Source organism: Trachypithecus francoisi, unplaced genomic scaffold (genome assembly GCF_009764315.1).
Source record: "Trachypithecus francoisi isolate TF-2019V2 unplaced genomic scaffold, Tfra_2.0 Lachesis_group10, whole genome shotgun sequence".
Lineage (NCBI taxonomy): Eukaryota > Metazoa > Chordata > Mammalia > Primates > Cercopithecidae > Trachypithecus > Trachypithecus francoisi.
In genome coordinates this window covers 88,752,308-88,771,786 of record NW_022681455.1, presented here as the reverse complement: position 1 = coordinate 88,771,786, position 19,479 = coordinate 88,752,308, and the positions used below count along the sequence as shown (strand labels likewise).

The 19,479-nt window shown below is 47.3% G+C and overlaps 1 pseudogene; it reads right to left on the bottom strand.

Moving 5' to 3' along the window:
* Positions 1–12,361: 12,361 nt before the first annotated feature.
* LOC117088747 lies at positions 12,362–14,820 on the bottom strand (annotated as a pseudogene).
* Positions 14,821–19,479: the final 4,659 nt, after the last annotated feature.

Genomic DNA, 19,479 nt, shown 5'->3' with positions numbered 1-19,479 from the left:
CAATGTGTCAATTACAATTCCGGTTTCCACAGCCCTGCACTGATTCCTCCTGAGGTTTCAGCTCATAGGCAGGTTTCTGCTTCAGTAAGGTGTGGTTCTCTGTGTTCGCCTGTCTGTCTCTCCAATGGAGGGGGCAGTGGTGTGCCCGGTGACCTCACCTCGTGGATGATTCTAGGAAGGGTTGTTGATTGTTCTGTTTCCTCTGTTGATTACTTGTTGTGTGGACAGCATGGCTGCTCCTAAGCTCCTTACTTGCCAGGCTGGAACCTAGATGTCTCTTCCTCTGCCTTTTTTTTTTTTTTTTTTTTGAGATGGAGTCTTGCTCTGTTGCCGAGGCTACAGTGCAGTGGCTTGATCTTGGCTCACTGCAGCCTCTGCCTCCCGGGTTCAAGAGATTCTCATGCCTCAGCCTCCTGAGTACCTGGGACTACAGGCATGCACTATCACTCTCGGCTAATTTTTGTATTTTTAGTAGAGATGGTTTCAGCATGTTGACCAGCCTGGTTTTGAACTCCTGACCTCAAGTGATCCGCCCACCTCAGCCTTCCAAAGTGCTGGGATTACAGGCAAGAGCCACTGCGCCTGGCCTCTTCCTCTGCCTTCAAATGCCTGCCCTCCAGAGACCCCTCCCTATGCAGGGACAGGCCCATGCAGGTGATACTGGGGATCTAAAGGCAGGAAGTGATCAATATATACTGAGGAGGTGAGATTTGACCAGTGAGATGGACTAGAAGGAGACACAGGGACCCAGTGTCATCCCCTCCCCAACTCCCTGCTCTCCATCCTTCAGCCACACTGCCTTCCTCCTGGGGGGACAGACTAAGCCAGGTCCACACATGCTCTCCCTCGGTCAAGAGCACTTCCGTACCCACCCCTCCACCCCAGGCTCCCTTCTCGCCTTTTCCAGGTAGCTCTGACTCATCCTTCAGAATAACTCAGGTAGCCTCAGCTCCAGCGTAGGCTGGAATTTTCTGATACACTGTCATGGAACAGAGCCTGCGACACAGAAGGCCTTCACTAAATCTTTGTGGCATAAATGAGCACATAGAAATGTGTTCCCTTCCTTTAGCACACATGGCTCATGCTGTCATCAAATGTTCATGGAGAGATTGTATATAATGCCCATCTCTCTCTTTAAGCCATGGGGACTTACTTTTTCAGCACTGTATTTCCTATGCTTGGCACAATGTGGGGTAGAGTAGGGGCTCAATAAATATGTAGCGAGCAGATGAAGAGATGGGAGAGGAGGTGAGTCCCCCAACCTGGCAGAAGGGATTAAATGTATTAGGGAGCCTACATCATGTGATGGGAAGGCTGTGGAGGGTGAGCCTCACAGGCGTCCAGGAGACAGTCAGCAAGACAGTCTTGCAGCCAGAGGCCAAATTCCTTGTGGATTATGCAAAGGTTGGGATTTCATTGGTGGAAGCATCAGGTTGGCAGGAAAGGAAAGCAATTTCACTCTAGTCTGCAGCTCCTGTCAAAGGCAGGCAGGAGACAGTGGGCAGGTCTGGGATGGGACGAGAGCTTGTTGGGACCAGACATCCAGAAACCAGAGAGCATTCCCAGCAGCTCCTGACTCGTGTGCAGCATGTGGGCAGAGGGCAGCCCCACCTGTGCCCACCACCAGCAGTTGCAGCCTGAGATGGCTCCTCCGGCCCAGCGCCAGGGGCCCTGCATTGGCTGGGAGGTGGGATCTGGGTTGGTGGGGTGCGGGAAACAAAGCAGGATGGTGGAGGCGCGTGGGGCCTGAGAGTCAGTGAGGACGGGGGCCTGCTGGTCAGCTGGGGTCAGGAGTAGGTCCTCCCTGGGTGGTCAGAGCCCTCAGTGGGAGGAATGGAGGCCAGCCCTCACAGAGCTAGTCTTAGACTTCCACCATCCCCCAATATAGCCCCATGTGGGGAAGTAGAAGGTTCTGGCTCTTCTGAGCAGAGGGACTACAGGCTTGTCATGGAAATCCAGAAGGTCAGAGCTGGAAAGACCCTCAGGCTTAAAGGACAGGCAAAAAAATGGGTCTGGAGTGGGGAGGACAATGTTCAGGTTGCTGCAGGAAGCCAACAGCTGGGCAAACCTGAGGTGAGATGTCCCAGGGCTGCAGGGCCACCCATTTACTATCTTTGGCAGGCTGTTTTAACCTCTCTGATCCTCAGTGTATTCACCTATAAAATGGGAATAACAACACCTATCTCAGAAGGTTGTTGTGCAGACTAAGATCATTCCTCCAGTCAATACATATTTACTGAAGGCTGTGGCAGGCACTGCTGGTGACTCTCTCCTTCTTGGAAATTGAGTCCTAACTTCTATTTAGGAACCCTTGCATATGTGGTGATGTGATGTGACTTGCGGATATAAGAAGAAGTAGTGTATATACAACTTCATAAAACATTCTTAAAAATGGAAGCATCATCCTCATCTCCTCCCGCTGTGCTCGTTGGAATTTGGAACTGATGGCTTCAGCAGTCATCACAGACCACGATGTGGAAGCCGAGAGTGGTGAACAGCAGAGCCACCAAAGAGAGCAAGCCTGAATTCCCAACAATCACAGGTCACCACACCATAAGCACGAGTTCAGCGATTGGACTCCTTACTTCTGGACTTATTTAACTTAGATCAAAATAAATGCATATTTTTTTTAAAAATGTCTTTTCCTGAGGCACAGTCTCAAGAGGTACTGAGAACACATGTTCCTATATACATATTTGTCACCACTTTAAGAGATCACTCACCGTTACCCCAAATCCTAGTTGCCTGGAGGGCTGTTTATGTGGCAGGCTCTGGACTCTACACTGGGAATGAAATGGAGAAAAAAAGCAGATGCAGTCCTTTCCCTCCAAAGCTTCCAGTGTAGTGGAAACAAGAGATGGTCAGAAGAGCACATGCAGAAGTGAACAATCGTAAATGCCACACGTGCTGTAATGGCAGACAGTATAGGAACTCAACCTTGTCAGGGCATGGCAGGTTCCTATGGTAGCACCAACAAAAGTGTGGTTTAGCTGTTTAAAACCACAGCTATCCCCAACAAAAAGGCTAAAATAAATGAGACAGAAAATATAAAATGTTGAAGAGGATGTGGAGCAACTGGAACTCCCTGGAACTCTCTGCCATCCACTGATGGCAGGAGGGTAAACTGTTACAACCACTTTGGAAAACCAGGAACAGAGTGGCCCAACATTACTGACAGAACTTGACCCACAAAGTCCGGGTATCCTGATCAGCCCAGAGTCAACCTGGGGAACAACTTTGGGGACCCTGAGGGACACTTTGTAACTGGCCTGGCCAGGGGGCATTCCACAGGGAGGAGTGTGGGGGCAGAGCCTTCTCCAGCCCTCAGCTTCCTCCTGGACTGCCCATGTGTGGCCATGCTCCCAGCCAGGCGTCAGCAGGAGGACAGACACCAGATCTCACCTCACGGTTCACTGGACGACCTGCGAGCTTCAGGCCCCAGCTGTGTCCTCAGCCCCAAGCCCGCAGGGACACTCACCTCCCACCCTCAGAGCATCTTCCTTCTTTCTGCGCTTAGATTGGCGTTCCTCTTAACATACAGGCTTCCCTTCAGTGGAACCAAAACATCCTCCCTTTGGCTTTAGTCCAGCTCTCCAGGGCCACACAGAGCAGGAGGACCTTTTTTACTTCTTTTTTAACACTCAGCTGAGTGCCCTCAACCCCATCCCAGTCTCCAGTCTTAGGGTCATGGTCAGCCTGCCCCTGGCATCCAGCCTAGACCGATTCTAGCCTTCGCCCCTCCCCTCCAAACCTAGATGCACCCCTATCCCTGCCTCCCCCATTATCAGTTAAATTGTGTCCCTCAAAAATTCATGTGTTGAAGTCCTAACCCTGAGCACTTCAAAAATGTGACCTTATTTGGAAATAGTGTCATTGCAGATATAATTAATTAAGACGAGTGCAGTAGGATGGGTGCTAATCCAATATGACTGGTGTCCTTAGAAAACTGAGAAATGTGGACACAGAGACAGACATTCACAGAGGAAGATATGTAAAGACACAGGGAGAATAGGCAGGCACAGTGGCTCACGCCTGTAATCCTAGCACTTTGGGAGGCTGAGATGGGAGAATTGCTTAAGGCCAGGAGTTTAAGAGTTTAAGACCAGCCTGGACAATACAGCACAACCCCTGTCTCAGGAAAAATTTTAAGGCCGGGCTCAGTGGCTCATGCCTGTAGTCTCAGCACTTTGGGAGGCCGAGGTGGACAGATCACCTGAGGTCAGGAGTTCGAGACCAGCTTGGCCAACATGGTGAAACCCCATCTCTATTAGAAATACAAAAAAATTAACCAGGCGTGGTGGTATGCACCTGTAGTCCCAGCTACTTGGGAGGCTGAGGCAAGAGAATCACTTGAACCCAGGAGGTGGGGGTTGCAGTGAGCTGAGATTGTACCACTGCACTCCAGCCTGGATGACAAGAATGAGAATCCATCTCAAAAAATAAAAATAAAAACAAATTAAAAATGAGCTAGGCAAGGTGGGGCACACCTGTAGTCCCAGCTACTTGGGAGGCTGAGGTGGGAGGATCACTTGAGTCCAGGAAGTCCAGGCTGCAGTGATCTATGATTGTGACACTGCACTCCATCCTGGGGACAGAACGGGACCCTGTCTCAAAAACAAAAAGGCACAGGGAGAAGGGGGCTGTCTATCAGCCAAAGAGAGGGCCTGGAACAGATCCTTCCCTCACAGCCCTCAGAAGGAGCCAGCACCTACACTTTGACTCCAGCCTCTCAGGCTCCAAAGTTGTAGACAACACATTCCTGTTTTGAAGCCGCCCAGTCCATGGTCCTCTACTACAGCCACCCCAGAAAACTAAGACACACCTTGTCACTCATTAATTCAAAAATACTTACAGAGCCGTGCCATATGCTGGGGACAAAGCCATGAAGATAAAGAAAAGGAGTGAAGAATTACTGCCTTCACAGAGCCCACATTGCCATGAAGGAGAAAGCCAGGCAGATGATGCCACACTGGGTCAAGAGCTAAGAAAATAGGGAAATAAAACACAGGCTCTCTTAATTTTTTTTTTTTTTTTTTTTTTGAGATGGAGTCTTGCTCTCCATCTGCAGGCTGGAGTGCAGTGGTGCAATCTCAGCTCACTGCAACTTCCACCTCCCGGGTTCAAGCGATTTTCCTGCTTCAGCCTCCCAAGTAGCTGGGGTTACAGGCATGTGCCACCACACTTGACTAATTTTTGTATTTTTAGTAGAGACAGGGTTTCACCGTGTTGGTCAGGCTGGTTTTGAACTCCTGACCTCATGATCCACCCGCCTCGGCCTCCCAAAGTGCTGGGATTACAGGCGTGAGCCACCGCACCCAGTGTCCTTAATTCTTTATCAACTCTCTCTCTCTGTCAGCCCTTTCTGTTCTTCCTAGAAAAGGGCTCAGGATGCTCCCATCCTAAGGAGGCCTTTGCTCACCCCTACTGTGCCCCCTAGCCTCCATCACATTACTGGAGAAATCTTTAAACAATGACTCCCTCCTCCTCCTACCTTCCCTGTGCTTGCCTGCACTCCAAGGCTGGCAGCGGCCTTCCCACTGTTCTGCACCCTATCTCTCCACCCCTGCCTTCCACAGCCTGTGCTGAGTTCCTGGACTCACCCACCCTGTCTGGGCTGCCAGGACCCTGCCCTTCTGCCCTCTCCCACTTCTCCTTTACTGATTTCTTTTTCTGCTATTTCTTCTTTTCTTTTCTGTATCTGTATAAGATACCTTTATATCTTTCATCTAAGTTCATCAGTTGTTGATATGTTACCACTTGGCTGTATGTCAATGCATAGGCTCTTTTTGTTGTTGTTTTGAGACAGAGTCTCACTCTGTTCCCCAGGCTGCAGTGCAGTGGTACAATCTTGGCTCACTGCAACCCCCGCCTCCTGGGTTCAAGCATTCTCATGCCTCAGCCTCCCAGGTAGCTGGGACTACAGACATGTACTACCGTGCTTGGCTACTTTTTGTATTTTTAGTATTTTTGTATTTTAATTTTGTAATTTTAACCACAATTTAAATATAATTAAGGAGATTTTATATTGACACTCTATTATTATCTAAAATAGACTACATATTTAAATTATATCAATCACCTTAGTAAGGCCTTTCGTAATTTTTTTTCTTTTTTTGAGACAGTCTCACTCTTGTCGCCCAGACTGGAGTGCTGTGGTGCGATCTCAGCTCACTGCAACCTCCACCCACTGAGCTCAAGCGATCCTTCCCCTCAGCCTCCCAAGTAGCTGGGACCACAGATGTGCGCCACCACACCCGGCTAAGTTTTTCTACTGTGGGTAGAGCCAGGGTTTCACCATGTTGCCCAGTCTGGTCTCACCCCTGAGCTCAAGCAATCTACCAGTCTCAGCCTCCCAAAGTGCTCGGATTACAGACGTGAGCCACTGCACCCAACCTGTAGCTTTTTAAAAAATTATTATTATTTTTAATCCAAGAGTCAGCCTGGGATCCCACATTGCATTTAGTCGCCATGTCCTGCTCCTTTAGAGAGCCACCATCCCTGAGGTTTGTCCTCCTCCGTAACAGCCTCTCCCTGACTCAGTCAGCACCTCTCTGCAGCTGTGTCTCTCCCTCCCCTGCACTCCACTGAAGTCATTTCCAGCCCTGCTTCAGCCCACCTTTCGCTCGACTCTGTCTCAGTTGTTATTGACTCCTCCCTGCCCCACCAGCTTCCCCAGGGCAGGGTTTCTGGTTCATCTGTGTCCCCTGGTGTCAGGTCCAGTGCTTGATGAATACACCATGGAAGAGGGAGAAAACACTCTCTCAATGTCAGTCAGACCTCAACTTCAATTGTGGCTCCACCAGCCTCTGCTGTTGTAACCTCCATGGAGTTACTTAACAGTTGCTCTGAGCAGAGGCTAAAACCTACTTTGAGGGCTGCTATGAAGATCTCGCAAGTGCTGTCTTTGAATGTCTGGCACACAGTACCCCTGGAAGGAAGAGAGAGAAGACTGTCTGTGACATTCAGTAGATTTCAAAACATAGGAGGGCGATAGAGCATCCATGCTCAGCTCCTGGACTCCCTCGACATGTCTCACCACTGGCTCCATGCAGCCGGACCCTTCCAAGCCTGATGAAAGGACAAGCTCAAGTTAAGGAAAGCATACAAGAAATCAAGCTGGTCTGGAAGCAGCTCCCAAGATGGAGAGGTGGGATTCATGTACCTTTGAAAGAGGCCCAGCCCATCATTTGACCAGATATTTCATGAACATGATAATCTGGCCATAAGTTAGGCCAGCTAGGGAACACCCTACTGCCCCACAGAAGAAACAGCTGGAGATCCCATCAGCCTCGGACCCCTCCAACACCTTTGCCCAGGCTCAGGGGTCTGAGGCTTCCTGCCCTTCTGCAGTAGAAATGACGGCTGCCCAGGGAATGCATTTGTTTAACATCAGATTCCTCAGCAACATCTGGATCCAATTTAGCTGTGAACATTGAAAATGAGGCCTGGCCACCAGCCAGCACACTGCAGGAGGAGCTGAGCCCGCAGTGCACAGATACAGAGTTGCGGAGGAGCCAGGCCAAACCCACTTAGCCCCCTTATTTCTTTCAAGCATCCTGGGGAAGGAGTGGAGGTGACTCCCTGGCAACCCAACTTTGGTCTCCTACAGATCCATCTCCCTGCCAGCCTCTCAGGTTTTCCAAAACTTTCAAGTGATTGCCACCCTGACATGGTGGCAGGAAGCTGGAAAGCTCTCTGCCTCCATGGGGTTTGGGGTTCCAAGGGTAACATCTTCACCTAGTGCCAAGGGACACATATATATTCATGTTCCCACACAAAACACAGGCATACAGGTGCATGCATGCACACACACCATGCCTCTCTGCACTGGACTTCCAACACATCCTGCACTCAGAAATCCCAGGCTCTCAGAACAGGCGGAACATCTCATTCAACCCTCACTGTCCAGAGACACGGGGATTTGGCAAAGGTCAAACAGCAAAGCAAGTCACAGTGCAACAATACATTTACCGGGTGCTGACTTTAAACCAGATCGCTTGATGGGTATTTAAAATGTAGTAGTACTTTCAAGTTTATCCTCAAAATAACTGGAGGATCCATTCAGTATTTTGCCCAAAGCTACATACTTAATAAGTGGTAAGGCTGGGAATGAAACCCAAGTCAGCCTGACATCAAATTATAGGATTTCCTCCACTGTGGGTCCTGATGCCTGAAATTCCACCAGTAAGTCTTCCCAAGCTCTGATATTAAAAACCGTAAATGGTCCTGAACAGTTCTTGCTTTAAGCTATCTCTGGCCAACACCTGAAGGGGAACAGGAGAGAAGGACATCAGAGGGGGCACAGGGCCTCCAATAAGGGGGTGAAAGGGTCTAAGATGGACATTTTCCAGTCTTTTCCATTTTTAAGCCTCAGAGACTCGAATTGGAGGTTGAGGCCTCCTGAAAAGGCCTTCCTGGAAAGAGATCTCTGAGCGTTGTCTTCTGTGGGAGGATGGTTCCATGGCTGTGCTAACTGAGGCCGGTGGGTAGGGAAGTCTAGGCACCGTGAATGGGTATACAAAGATGAAATCCCTCTGGGTACAGTTTGGTCATTTATATTAAAAGCTTAAAAAAGGTGTTTACTTTTTTTTTTTTAAAGACTCACAGTCGTGCTCTGTCATGATCATAGCTCACTGCAGCACGGAACTCCTGGGCTCAAGTGATCCTCCCGCTTCACCTTCCTGAGTAACTGGAACTATAGTCGTGTGCCACCACACTGGCTAATTTATTTTATTTTAGTGTTTTAGAGACAGGCATCTTTTTATGTTGCCCAGGCCGGCCTTGAACTCATGGCCTCAAGCGACCCTCCTGTCTCACCCTCCCAAAGTGCTGGGATTATAGGTGTGAACTACTGCACCTGGCTGCACTTACCTTTTTTCCCAGTCTTTCTGTGCATCCTCTGTGCTGAACTTTATTAGAGCATTGTATATACTAAGTCCTCAACAAATAAGTAAAAATAGCAAGTTGCAAAATGGTATGTAGAGGTCGATCCTAAGGACGCGTCTGTCTACACAGTAGGAGAGACTTTTATGCTCCTAGTGTTTGTCTTCAACCTTCCTTCTAATTTTTTGTTTGCTGTTGCTGTTTTTGAGTAGATATACGTAGAGAAAGCCCGATTCTTATTTCTGGGAGACTCATTCCCCTTCTTTTTGTAACTACAATCCTGACTTCCTGCCCCCACAATCAGGCAGGTGATCATGTGACTTGGGCCTGGCTTATTAGAATCTGCCCACCAGGTCACAGTGATTGGTCCAGAGATGAGCACATGACTCAACATGATCATGTGACTTGGATGTGGCCTATCAGAATCCTTCTATCAGGCAATAGTGATTGGCCCAGGGATGAACACATGACTCAAACCAGGTCAAATAGGATCCAGTTAGTGGGAAGGAGAAACTTTTTCACGAATGTGAACCCTCAGGAGGTGAACCTGGTGCTTTCGGCAGCCAACCCACTTCCCAGCTCCCATATGGGAGCTGCTTCCTTCCTCATGATGAGGATGGTATGTGAAATCCAGGCTGAAATCCTCTGGACTCTCAACCACAGCTGTGAAGCCCACCGTCATTGCCCCTTTGGGCCGTGTAAGCCTTCCAGACCCATCGGGCCTCACTTGCTGTGTTGCTTGGAGAAAATAACACTGAGGCAGGAACTAAGAATCCGGTGAGGACTGGCAAGAGGAGGCCGCAGGGAAGAAGCCTTGTCCTTCTTGCTCGTGGTGGGAAATTAGGCACTGAAGGCTTTGGACAGCTGCCAGGTTCTTCTGTCCAGCCCCTGTCGCTCTTGAGTGTGTGAAGTTCCCTTGAGTGGGTGGCTGGCAGCGAGGGCACGGAAGGGTTAGAATGCTTGAGGAAAGTAGAGACAAAATGTGGGATTGTTATAAAATGCAGATAGAATGAGATAAGACCTTGCTGCGCCTAAAAAATTAAAAAAGTGCAGATTGACTTCAAGTAGGTCTTTGGCAGAGTTAAAGCCAGAGAGAGGTTTTGCTCCTCACTCTAAGCAGGAAATCGTTTGTGCAAAATAACAGGACATTAAAAAAGAACATTTTTCTGGATTCGGTGAGCACCAGAAGTAGCCAAAGAGGCTAAAGTTACTTCTAAACCCATTTGTTTTAGGTTCTGCTCATGACTCTGGTGGAAACTGCAGGGAAACCCAAGTGGGGTGGGGCAGGGGTGAGACACACAAGTTCCCACCCCACTCTGCGCGCACTCTAAACCATTAAACCTTCAACCAGCTGCTGACATCAGAGGGCACCTAATGAAAATGTGTGCGAGACCGGGTGCAGTGGCTCACACCTGTAACCCCAACACCTGGGGAGGTCGGGGTGGGTGGATTGCTTGAACTCAGGAGTTCGAGGCTATCCTGAGCAACATGAGAAAATCCCCGCCTCTACAAAAAATACACATATATAAATAAATAAATTAGCCGGGTGTTGTGGCACACACCTGTAGTCCCAGCTACCTGGAAGGATTGCTGGAGCCTGGGAGGCAGAGGTTAAAGTGAGCCGAGGTCGCACCACTACACTCCAGCCTGGGTGACAGAGTGAGACCCTGTCAAAAAAAAAAAAAAAGAGGAAGAAGAAGACAGAGAGGAGAGAAAGAAAGAAAGAGAGAAAGAAAAGAAAATAGAGAAAGAAAAGAAAATAGAGAAACGGCCAGGCGCGGTGGGGTAATCATGCTTGTAATCCCAGCACTTTGGGAGGCTAAGGCAGGTGGATCATGAGGTCAGGAGTTTGAGACCAGCCTGACCAATATGGTGAAACCCCATCTCTACCAAAAATACAGAAATTATCTGGGTGTGGTGGCCGGTGGCTGTAACCCCAGCTACTTGGGAGGCTGAGGCAGGAGAATCACTTGAACCTGGGAGGTGGAGGTTGCAGTGAGCCAAGATCACACCACTGCACTCCAGCAGCCTGGGCGACAGAGCGAGACTCCGTCTCAAAAAAAAAAAAAAAAAAAAAGAGGGAAAAGAAAATATGTCTGCATTTTGTTTCTAAGTTGCAGTTGCATTTTGTAGGAGTTGAAACTGGATTCTTCAGGAGCAGTTGCTCAGAAATCTAGGATTTGAGGCCTTTCATACTCATTTGAAGGAAGAAAGTGTTCTCTCCAGGAAAATGCATTGCTCAGTTGAAAGCATAAACTTCTATTTTGATATCTGCAGAGTTCATGTACACGTGGCTGTGTACATTTGTCCTACTGGTTTGGAATTTAGATCTGGATTGATGTGACAGGTTATTGCTGTTTAACACTCTCCTTTCTCTTGCTGAAAAGCTCTTAAATGGTTTTAGAGGTTATTTGTGAGTTATGACATGCTCCTCACTTTTTCAGGGTTATGAAAAACATTGTGTTAGTCATGAGCTTGAAGAATTATAAATGTGTGATTTTAGTTAAGACTGTGCTTTTTATTTTTCTTTTTTCCTATTTACTTAGAAGCTAGTTTTCAGTCTCTGACACCACGTTGGCAGACATCAGCAGGAAAAGAAAGGGATTTAATTTGGCAGCTTGCCTGGAAATAAGAGAGAAAATTTATTGCTTACACCACTTGCTAGCTTATCCAAGGCTACAAAGAAAGAAAGATTCTTATGTCACTTTTTTCCTTTAAATTTTCTTTAAAATTTTTACCAAAGTAATACAGACACATTTAAAATTATATATATATCAAAGGATCCAGAAGGACTAATAATGAAAAGCAATTGCCCTCCCAAGCCCACTTCCTGTTCCTAAGAAGGAGTGTCTTTCAACTTTGCCTTTTGGTGGATCCTTCCATACCTCTAATACTCAGCTTATAAAGCTGTTTCTGTAGGTGTTTTTTACTTTTATTTTTATTTAATGAGGTATAATTCACATACCATTAAATTCATCATTTTAAAGAGTGCAATTCAGTGGGGTTTTGTATATTCATAAAGTTGTGCAACTATCACCACTATCTGATTTTAGGATGTTTTCATCATGCCAAAAGGAAACCCCATATCTATTAGGCAATCATCCCCCATTGCCCCTCCCCCAACCCTAGGCAACTACTCATCTACTTACTTTATTTATTTATTTATTGCATCTGCAAAGTTGGCATCGTAGCTTTATTTGTGCGCCGAGGGTGAAGGCAATCTGTCATCAACTCTTCTTTCCCTGATATGCTCCAGAATAAGGAGGGGTGGGTGGAACAGCCATGAGCAGGGCCAGGTGTGGGCTATGTGGTCCGTCAGGAGTCCTTAGGGCTGTGGCCCACGTGTGCACATCCTGTTTCAGAGGAGGGGGCCTGAGGAAAGGGAGCCAACAGGACCAGGCAACTGTTAAGCTGAAAGGCTGCAAGTTTGATGGGACATAAACTTGGGCAGAGGGAGAGATGAAGTCAGGACAGGGCAGGGCTGTGGCTTTACAGACTTAGGGAGGCAGAGCTGCTGGGGAGATGCATTCTTCAGGCAAGCTTGTGCTTTGCTGTCCTCAAAGTGGGTTCCTCTGCTTAATGAGCCCTTAATCTTTCCCCAGGAAAGTAAAAGAGAAAACCCAAAATGAGAAGGAAAATTTCTGGGCTGGACTGTCTGAGACTGGTTGTCTGAAATAGTCCAGAAAGAACATGATTTCTCAGTTATCTAGCATTGCTTGTTGCAGTCCAGCTCCCATGACCTTAGTGTCCTGGAAGGCTTAAGGGCCTGCTGGTATCCTCCCTATAGAAAGGAAGCCCCATCAGTCATTAAAGATCATCTAGCAGCAGGCCTAGTAGTAGAGCAGGCTGACTTCAGGTTTAGTGCTCAAGGTAAACAGTGACTGTGAGTAAAGGAAATTGATGTCTTTCCCTCAGCTTAAATTGCATCCCATCTCCAGACCTGGCTGGGCCATGGGTGAGAAGGGCAGGAACTAAGCCCCATGGAAGTCCCCCCGCTGACCGCCAGTCTTGCTAATGAGCTTGATCTCCTCCAACATGATGTCCCTGCTGATAGCCTTGCACATGTCATACAGAGTGAGGGCGGCCACTGCACCAGAGGTCAGGGCCTCCATTTCCACCCTGGTAGGGGTCCCAAGTCCGGCAAGATGCCCAGATCTCCACGGCATGGTACGTGCTGTCCAGCTCCAGCTGCACCTGGAACGTGGCTCAGGACCACATGGTGGCACAGAGGGATCAGCTGGCTGGTCAGCTTGGCTGCCTGGACTCCAGCCAGCTGGGCCACCACCAGGGCATCTCCTTTCTTGAGCTGGTTCTGCTGGACAAGCTTGAAGGCTACAGGCCCCAGGAGGACCATGGCTGAGGCCACAGCCACCCGCTCTTCCTGCTCACATCTACCATAGCTTCCTGTCCTTCCAAGTCCACATGAGTTAGTTGTTCTGAGGTTAACTGGGGTCCTGAGGGGGCAGCAGGAGCCCAGGAACCTGGGCTAAGGCACTTTGAGTTGGCATCTGAGTCTGCATGGGAAGTGTAGTGTCTCTGAAAGGAGCCAGACCCTAGCTGCTGCTGGGATAGAAGAGGGGTCTGGGGAACCCTGTATCCTTTCCATAAAGTGGCCATCTGGCTAGAGAAACTCATTCTGGATCTTAGACCCTGAACATGGAGGGGGTCCCAGGAGGAAATGCTTGGATTAGCTGGTGGGGATTCATGAAACATCAAAAATGACTTGATGGGTCACCCACCAATGAGGATCATGGGCCGGTTATTCATCTGGGAAATACTGAACATGCCTGCATGCTGCCGCTTCTTCCTGCCCACGGCAGCCCAGATGATTCTCAGCAGCTCCTGCTTTGAGGCCCCAGCTTGCAGTGATCCGGTAGAGATACCTCAGAGTTTCCAAAAGAGGCAGACCTTGAGGTTCCCGTCAGCTGTGATTCACAGGCGGTTGCAGGTCCCACAGAAATGCTCAGACATGGACATGATGAAGCTGATCTGGCCTTGGAATCCAGGGATTTTTAAAGACCTTGGCTGTCCTGGATTCGTCCTCTGGCAGCTTCTCCAGCTCTGGCCATTGCTGCCGGACAGTTTCTAGCATCTTCTTATAGCTGACCATCTTCTTGAAGTTCCACTTGTTACCATCAAAGGGCATGTACTCTATGAAGCGCACGTCCAGGGGGAGGCCCTCGGGCAAGGCCACAAAGTCCAGGAGTTCATCCTCCTTAAGGCCTCGCATCACCATGCAGTTCACCTTCACAGGGTTGTATTAGCCGGTGGCCTTGTGGATGCCCTCCATGACCTTGTGGAAGCCTTTCCTGCAGACGATGAACTCAAACTTGGCAGGCCCCAATGTGTCCAGGCTGATGTTGATGGCGCTGAGACCAGCCTTGTGAAGCTGGGGCAGCAGCCGGGCCAGGTTGATGCCATTGGTGGTGACACCGATGGTCCTCAGCCCTTCCAGCCGCTGGAGCTGGGCCACAGTGTCCATCACGTCCAGCTAGATGAGCGGCTCTCCGCCCATGAGCCGGAACTTTTTCCACGCCTTCCTTCACAAAGAGCCAGGCAAGGGTCAGGATCTCCTCTGTGGTCAGCAGGTTGACCTTGGGGGTCAGAGGGAACCCTCCTCGAGCATGTGGTAGTGACATATGAGGCTGCTCTTCTCCGTGAGGGAGATCTGCAGGTAGCTGTGCTGCCAGCCGAAGCTGTCTGTGAGGAAGGCGGAAAAGGGGGCCTTGTGCTCCCGCAGGAACTGCCTCCGCCTGGACAGCTCCTCTCAGGCAGCTTGGGCGGACTCGCCGGGGCGGGGCGGCATCACCGGAACCCCTGAGCTGCAGCTCCGGGCGTTGGACCTCAGGAGCCACCTCAGTATCCGGGACAGTGGCCGCGCCACCGTGAAGCCTAATCCCGGCAGAGCTGCGGCCCGCAGCCGGCTTCGGGAGCACACTGGCCAAGCAAAAGCGATTCTCCTACCTCAGCCTCCTGAGTAGCTGGGATAACAGGCATACACCACCACGCCCGGCTAATGTTTTGGATTTTGAGTAGAGGTGGTGGTTCACCATGTTGGCCAGTCTGGTCTCGAACTCCTGACCTCAAATGCTCTGCCTGCCTCGGTACCCCAAAGTGCTGAAATTACAGGCGTGAGCCACCGCGCCAGGCCCATCTACTTTATGTTTCTATAGATTTACCTTTTCTGGACATTTCATATAAATGGAATCACACAGTATGTGACCTTGTATGATTGGCTTCTGTCACTTAGTGTAGTGATTTCAGGGTTCATCCATGTCGTCGGGTGTGTCAGTGCCCCATTACTTTATGATGCCTAGTCATAAAGTAATGTATGTATAGACTACATTTTATGTATAGACTACGTTTCGTTTATCCATTCATCAGTTGATGGACATTTAGACTGTTTCCACCTTGGGCTGTTATGAATAACGCTGCTGTGAGCGTTCATATATAAGTGTGTGTGTGCACTTGTGTTTTCAATTCTTTTGGATATATATATATGCAACTGTTTTTATTTATCCCTTTATACTTCCTGTTATGAGAAATGAAGATATAGCTTGTTTACAGTATTCTCTCTCCTTCCCATTTCCATCCTACCAGTTGAGTATCTGGTTTTACTTCTTCCTTTTATTACATTTGTAACTGTAGTAATTGTGATTGATTTTCACTCAGATGACAAAAAACTGCCTACAGCAGCTTAAACACAAAGAAATTTGTACTCACTTAACAAGTCCTGCTTATTGTTGGTTCAGTTGCCAAAAACTGCCAGCAGGGACTCAGTTTAAAATAAAATAAAAATTTAGATAAAATTTAATTTCCTCTCTGCCATCCTTAACAGGCTAGTTTTTATATTCATGCTTGTCTTCATTTGATTACAAGATGATGGCCACAACTCCAAACTTCACAGCTTCATACAAACAGGAAAAAGAGGAGAATAGGCAAGAAACAGAAGCTATGTCTGTCACCTTTCATCAATAAAGTACAAGCTTTCTTAGACCTCCTCTCACAAACCCTCTAGCAAAGCAAACTTCCACTTAAATCTCACTGGCCAGAACTAAGTCATATGACCATACATAGAAGCAAGAGAACCTGGAAAAACCTACAAGAAACTGGATTGACTAATTGGCTTATATCAATAGTTCTCAACCCTGGTTACATATTAGAATCTCCTAGGGATATTTTAAGTGTACATCTCTGAACATAGTCTTATCCTAGGTTCAGTGGTTCTCAACCAAGGGCAAGTTGGCAATGTCTGTATACAGTCTTGATTCTTGTAACTGGGGCGAGGTGCTCCCACCACTAAGTGGCTAGAGGCCAGGATGGTGTAAAACACCCTACAACACACACAACAGCCCCCAACAACACAGAATTATTCTGTTCAAAATGTCAGTAGTGTCAAGTTTGAGAAAACTTGCCCTAGACCAATTAAATTATAATCTCTTCTAGGTGGTTGCAATGTGCAGCCAGGGTTAAGATTCACTGGTTTCTGAATGATCCATTACATATCATCATTACATATTGATGTCCTGAACAAAACTAGGGTCCTGTTACAGGAAAGTAAGGGGAATAAATATTGGTTATGTAGTGTGTCTGCTCCAGTAACTTTGGTCATATGCTAACAGTTTTACTTCTAATTCTATTAATTATGTAGTGTCTCTTGGTTCCTGTTTCGTGAGATGGGAATGTCAGCCTGTCACACACTTTGAGTTCTTCTCCCTTTTACTTTTCAACTTCTATAATTTGAAATTTAATTTTAGATTGACAAAGTGAATAGCATTTATTTTCTGTCCTATAATCAAAATTACATCTATATGTTGTCTAACTATAGATTTTTTTCTTTCCCTTTTTTTTTTTTTTTGAGACAGAGTCTGGCTCTGTGGCCCAGGCTGGAGTGCAGTGGCGCGATCTCGGCTCACTGCAAGCTCTGCCTCCCGGGTTTACGCCGTTCTCCTGCCTCAGCCTCCCGAGTAGCTGGGACTACAGGCACCCGCCACCTCGCCTGGCTAGTTTTTTGTATTTTTTTAGTAGAGACGGGGTTTCACCGTGTTAGCCAGCATGGTCTCGATCTCCTGACCTCCTGATCTGCCCATCTCAGCCTCCCAAAGTGCTGAGATTACAGGCTTGAGCCACCGTGCCTAGCCTTTTTTTTTTTTTTTTTTTTTTTTTGAGACGGAGTCTCGCTCTGTCGCCCAGGCTGGAGTGCAGTGGCCGATCTCAGCTCACTGCAAGCTCCGCCTCCCGGGTTCACGCCATTCTCCTGCCTCAGCCTCCCAAGTAGCTGGGACTACAGGCGCCCACCACCTCGCCCGGCTAGTTTTTTGTATTTTTTAGTAGAGACGGGGTTTCACCGTGTTAGTCAGGATGGTCTCGATCTCCTGACCTCGTGATCTGCCCGTCTCGGCCTCCCAAAGTGCTGGGATTACAGGCTTGAGCCACCGCGCCCGGCCGTTTTTTTTTTTTTTTTTGAGACAGGGTCTCACTCTGTCACCCAAGCTAGACTGTGGTGGCATGATATTGGCTCACTAAACCTCCAAATTCAAGTGATTCTCCTGCCTCAGCCTCCCAAGTAACTGGGATTACAAGCACATGCCCCCATGCTTGGCTAATTTTTGTACTTTTAGTGGAGACGGAGTTTCACCATGTTGGCCAGGCTGATCTTGAAATCCTGTCTTCAGGTGATCCGCCTGCCTCGGCCTCCCAAAGTGCTGGGATTACAGGTGTGAGCCACTGCACCCGGCCTAACTATAGATTCTTAAAGTTGAAATTTAATAAACAGAATTTATATTATGACAATATAAACATTGTTCACTGCAGAGCTCAGAAATGTTTTTAAGTTTCATTATCAGCTTTTGTTTTACCTAGAGTTTGTAATTTTATTTATTTTATGTATTTTTATGTATTTATTTTTTGAGACAAGGTCTCGCTGTGTCACCCAGGCTGGAGTGCAGTGGCATGGTCACAGCTCACTGCAGCTTGGACCTCCTAGGCTCAAGTGATTCCTTCACATCAGCCTCCCAAGTAGCTGGGACCACAGCACACACCACCACACCTGGCTAATTTTTGTACTTTTTGTAGAAATGGGGTCTTGGCCAGGCTGGTATCAAACTCCCAGGCTCAAGTGACCTTTGCCCCCTCAACTTTCCAAAGTGCTGGGATGACATGTGAGCCAGCCCTCCCAGCCCCTATTTTTTTTCTTTTTTCGGGGGACTGTTAGACTTAGGCCATTTTATTTTTATGTTATGTTATTTATTTATTTATTGAGGCAGAGTCTTGCTCTGTCACCCAGGCTGGAGTACAGTGGCATGATCTCGGCTTACTGCAACCTCCACCTCTCAGATTCAAGTAATTCTGCTGCCTCAGCCTCCTGAGTAGCTGGGATTACAGGCGTGTGCCATCACGCCTGGCAACTTTTTGTATTTTTAGTAGAGACAGGTTTCACCATGTTGACCAGTCTGGTCTTAAACTTCTGACCTCAGGTGATCCACCTGCCTTGGCCTCCCAAAGTGCTAGGATTACAAGCATGAGCCACCATGCCTGGCCGACTTACGCTATTTTAAAAGGTATTCATATAACCCTATTTCTGTCTAGTATCAGCAAGGAACAAACAAAGACTAAAACTAGACGAAGTTTCTTTGGAACTAAAAGATTTCACAATCACCCTCTAATTTCAATGAGATTTTTAAGAACTGTGGAATCTAATTCATGTGAAACTGGGCTTACAGAATAGAGTTATGATACTGTAATTCTATGTATCAAGAGTTCAGTAAATAAAGACATACTTGGTGAAGTTGTTAAATGTTGGTTAAATGTTAAATTTTTGTTTGGGAATGGTTTTACTGGATGCTTCTAATGTAAATAGGAGAAAAATCTTTTGTTGATTCATTTGTCAGATACAATATGATTTTATATATTATGCACTGGTGAAGTAGGGATATAGAGATGGATGAGCTAGCCCCATGTGACAACTGTAAATAATTTTATTTGCAGTGGATACTTCTCATTATTGACTGCTCTATAGCCAAAGAACATTAAGTGAAATTACATTCAGACTTAGTGTTACTGGGAAGCAAGGTCTCCACCACTGTGAATATCTGGGTGCAGCTGCAACAGGAACATGCCGTGACCTGTGGGACACTGAACGTCTACCCCAATTGCAACTCCACGTTGCAATTCCTTCTAGAAATCAGTGGTGATTTAAATAACTTTACGATAGGCTTCCCAGAGCTCCACAAAGCATTGTCTATGACTACCTGGATTTCCAGAAGCTGTATAATTCAATCTTGTAGGTAACATAATATCACCTCTTCATAGATTATTTTTGCACGTAGTATAGTTGCATTTTCTGTTACTTTTGATTGGCCAAATTTTTAGTGAGGTAAAATGTACATAGAGTGAAAGACAGATCTTAAGTACAATTCAAGGAGTTCTGACAAATATATACTCCTATGTAACCAATGTCTTAATTGGTTAATTTTCTCTTTTGGGAGTTTCGGATAACTATTAATTTGAGTTAATGCCCAAAGATCTCTGAAAACATTTTTTTTTCTCTTTTTTACTAAGAAAGTTTTTTAAGTGTGATAAGATCCACATAACATG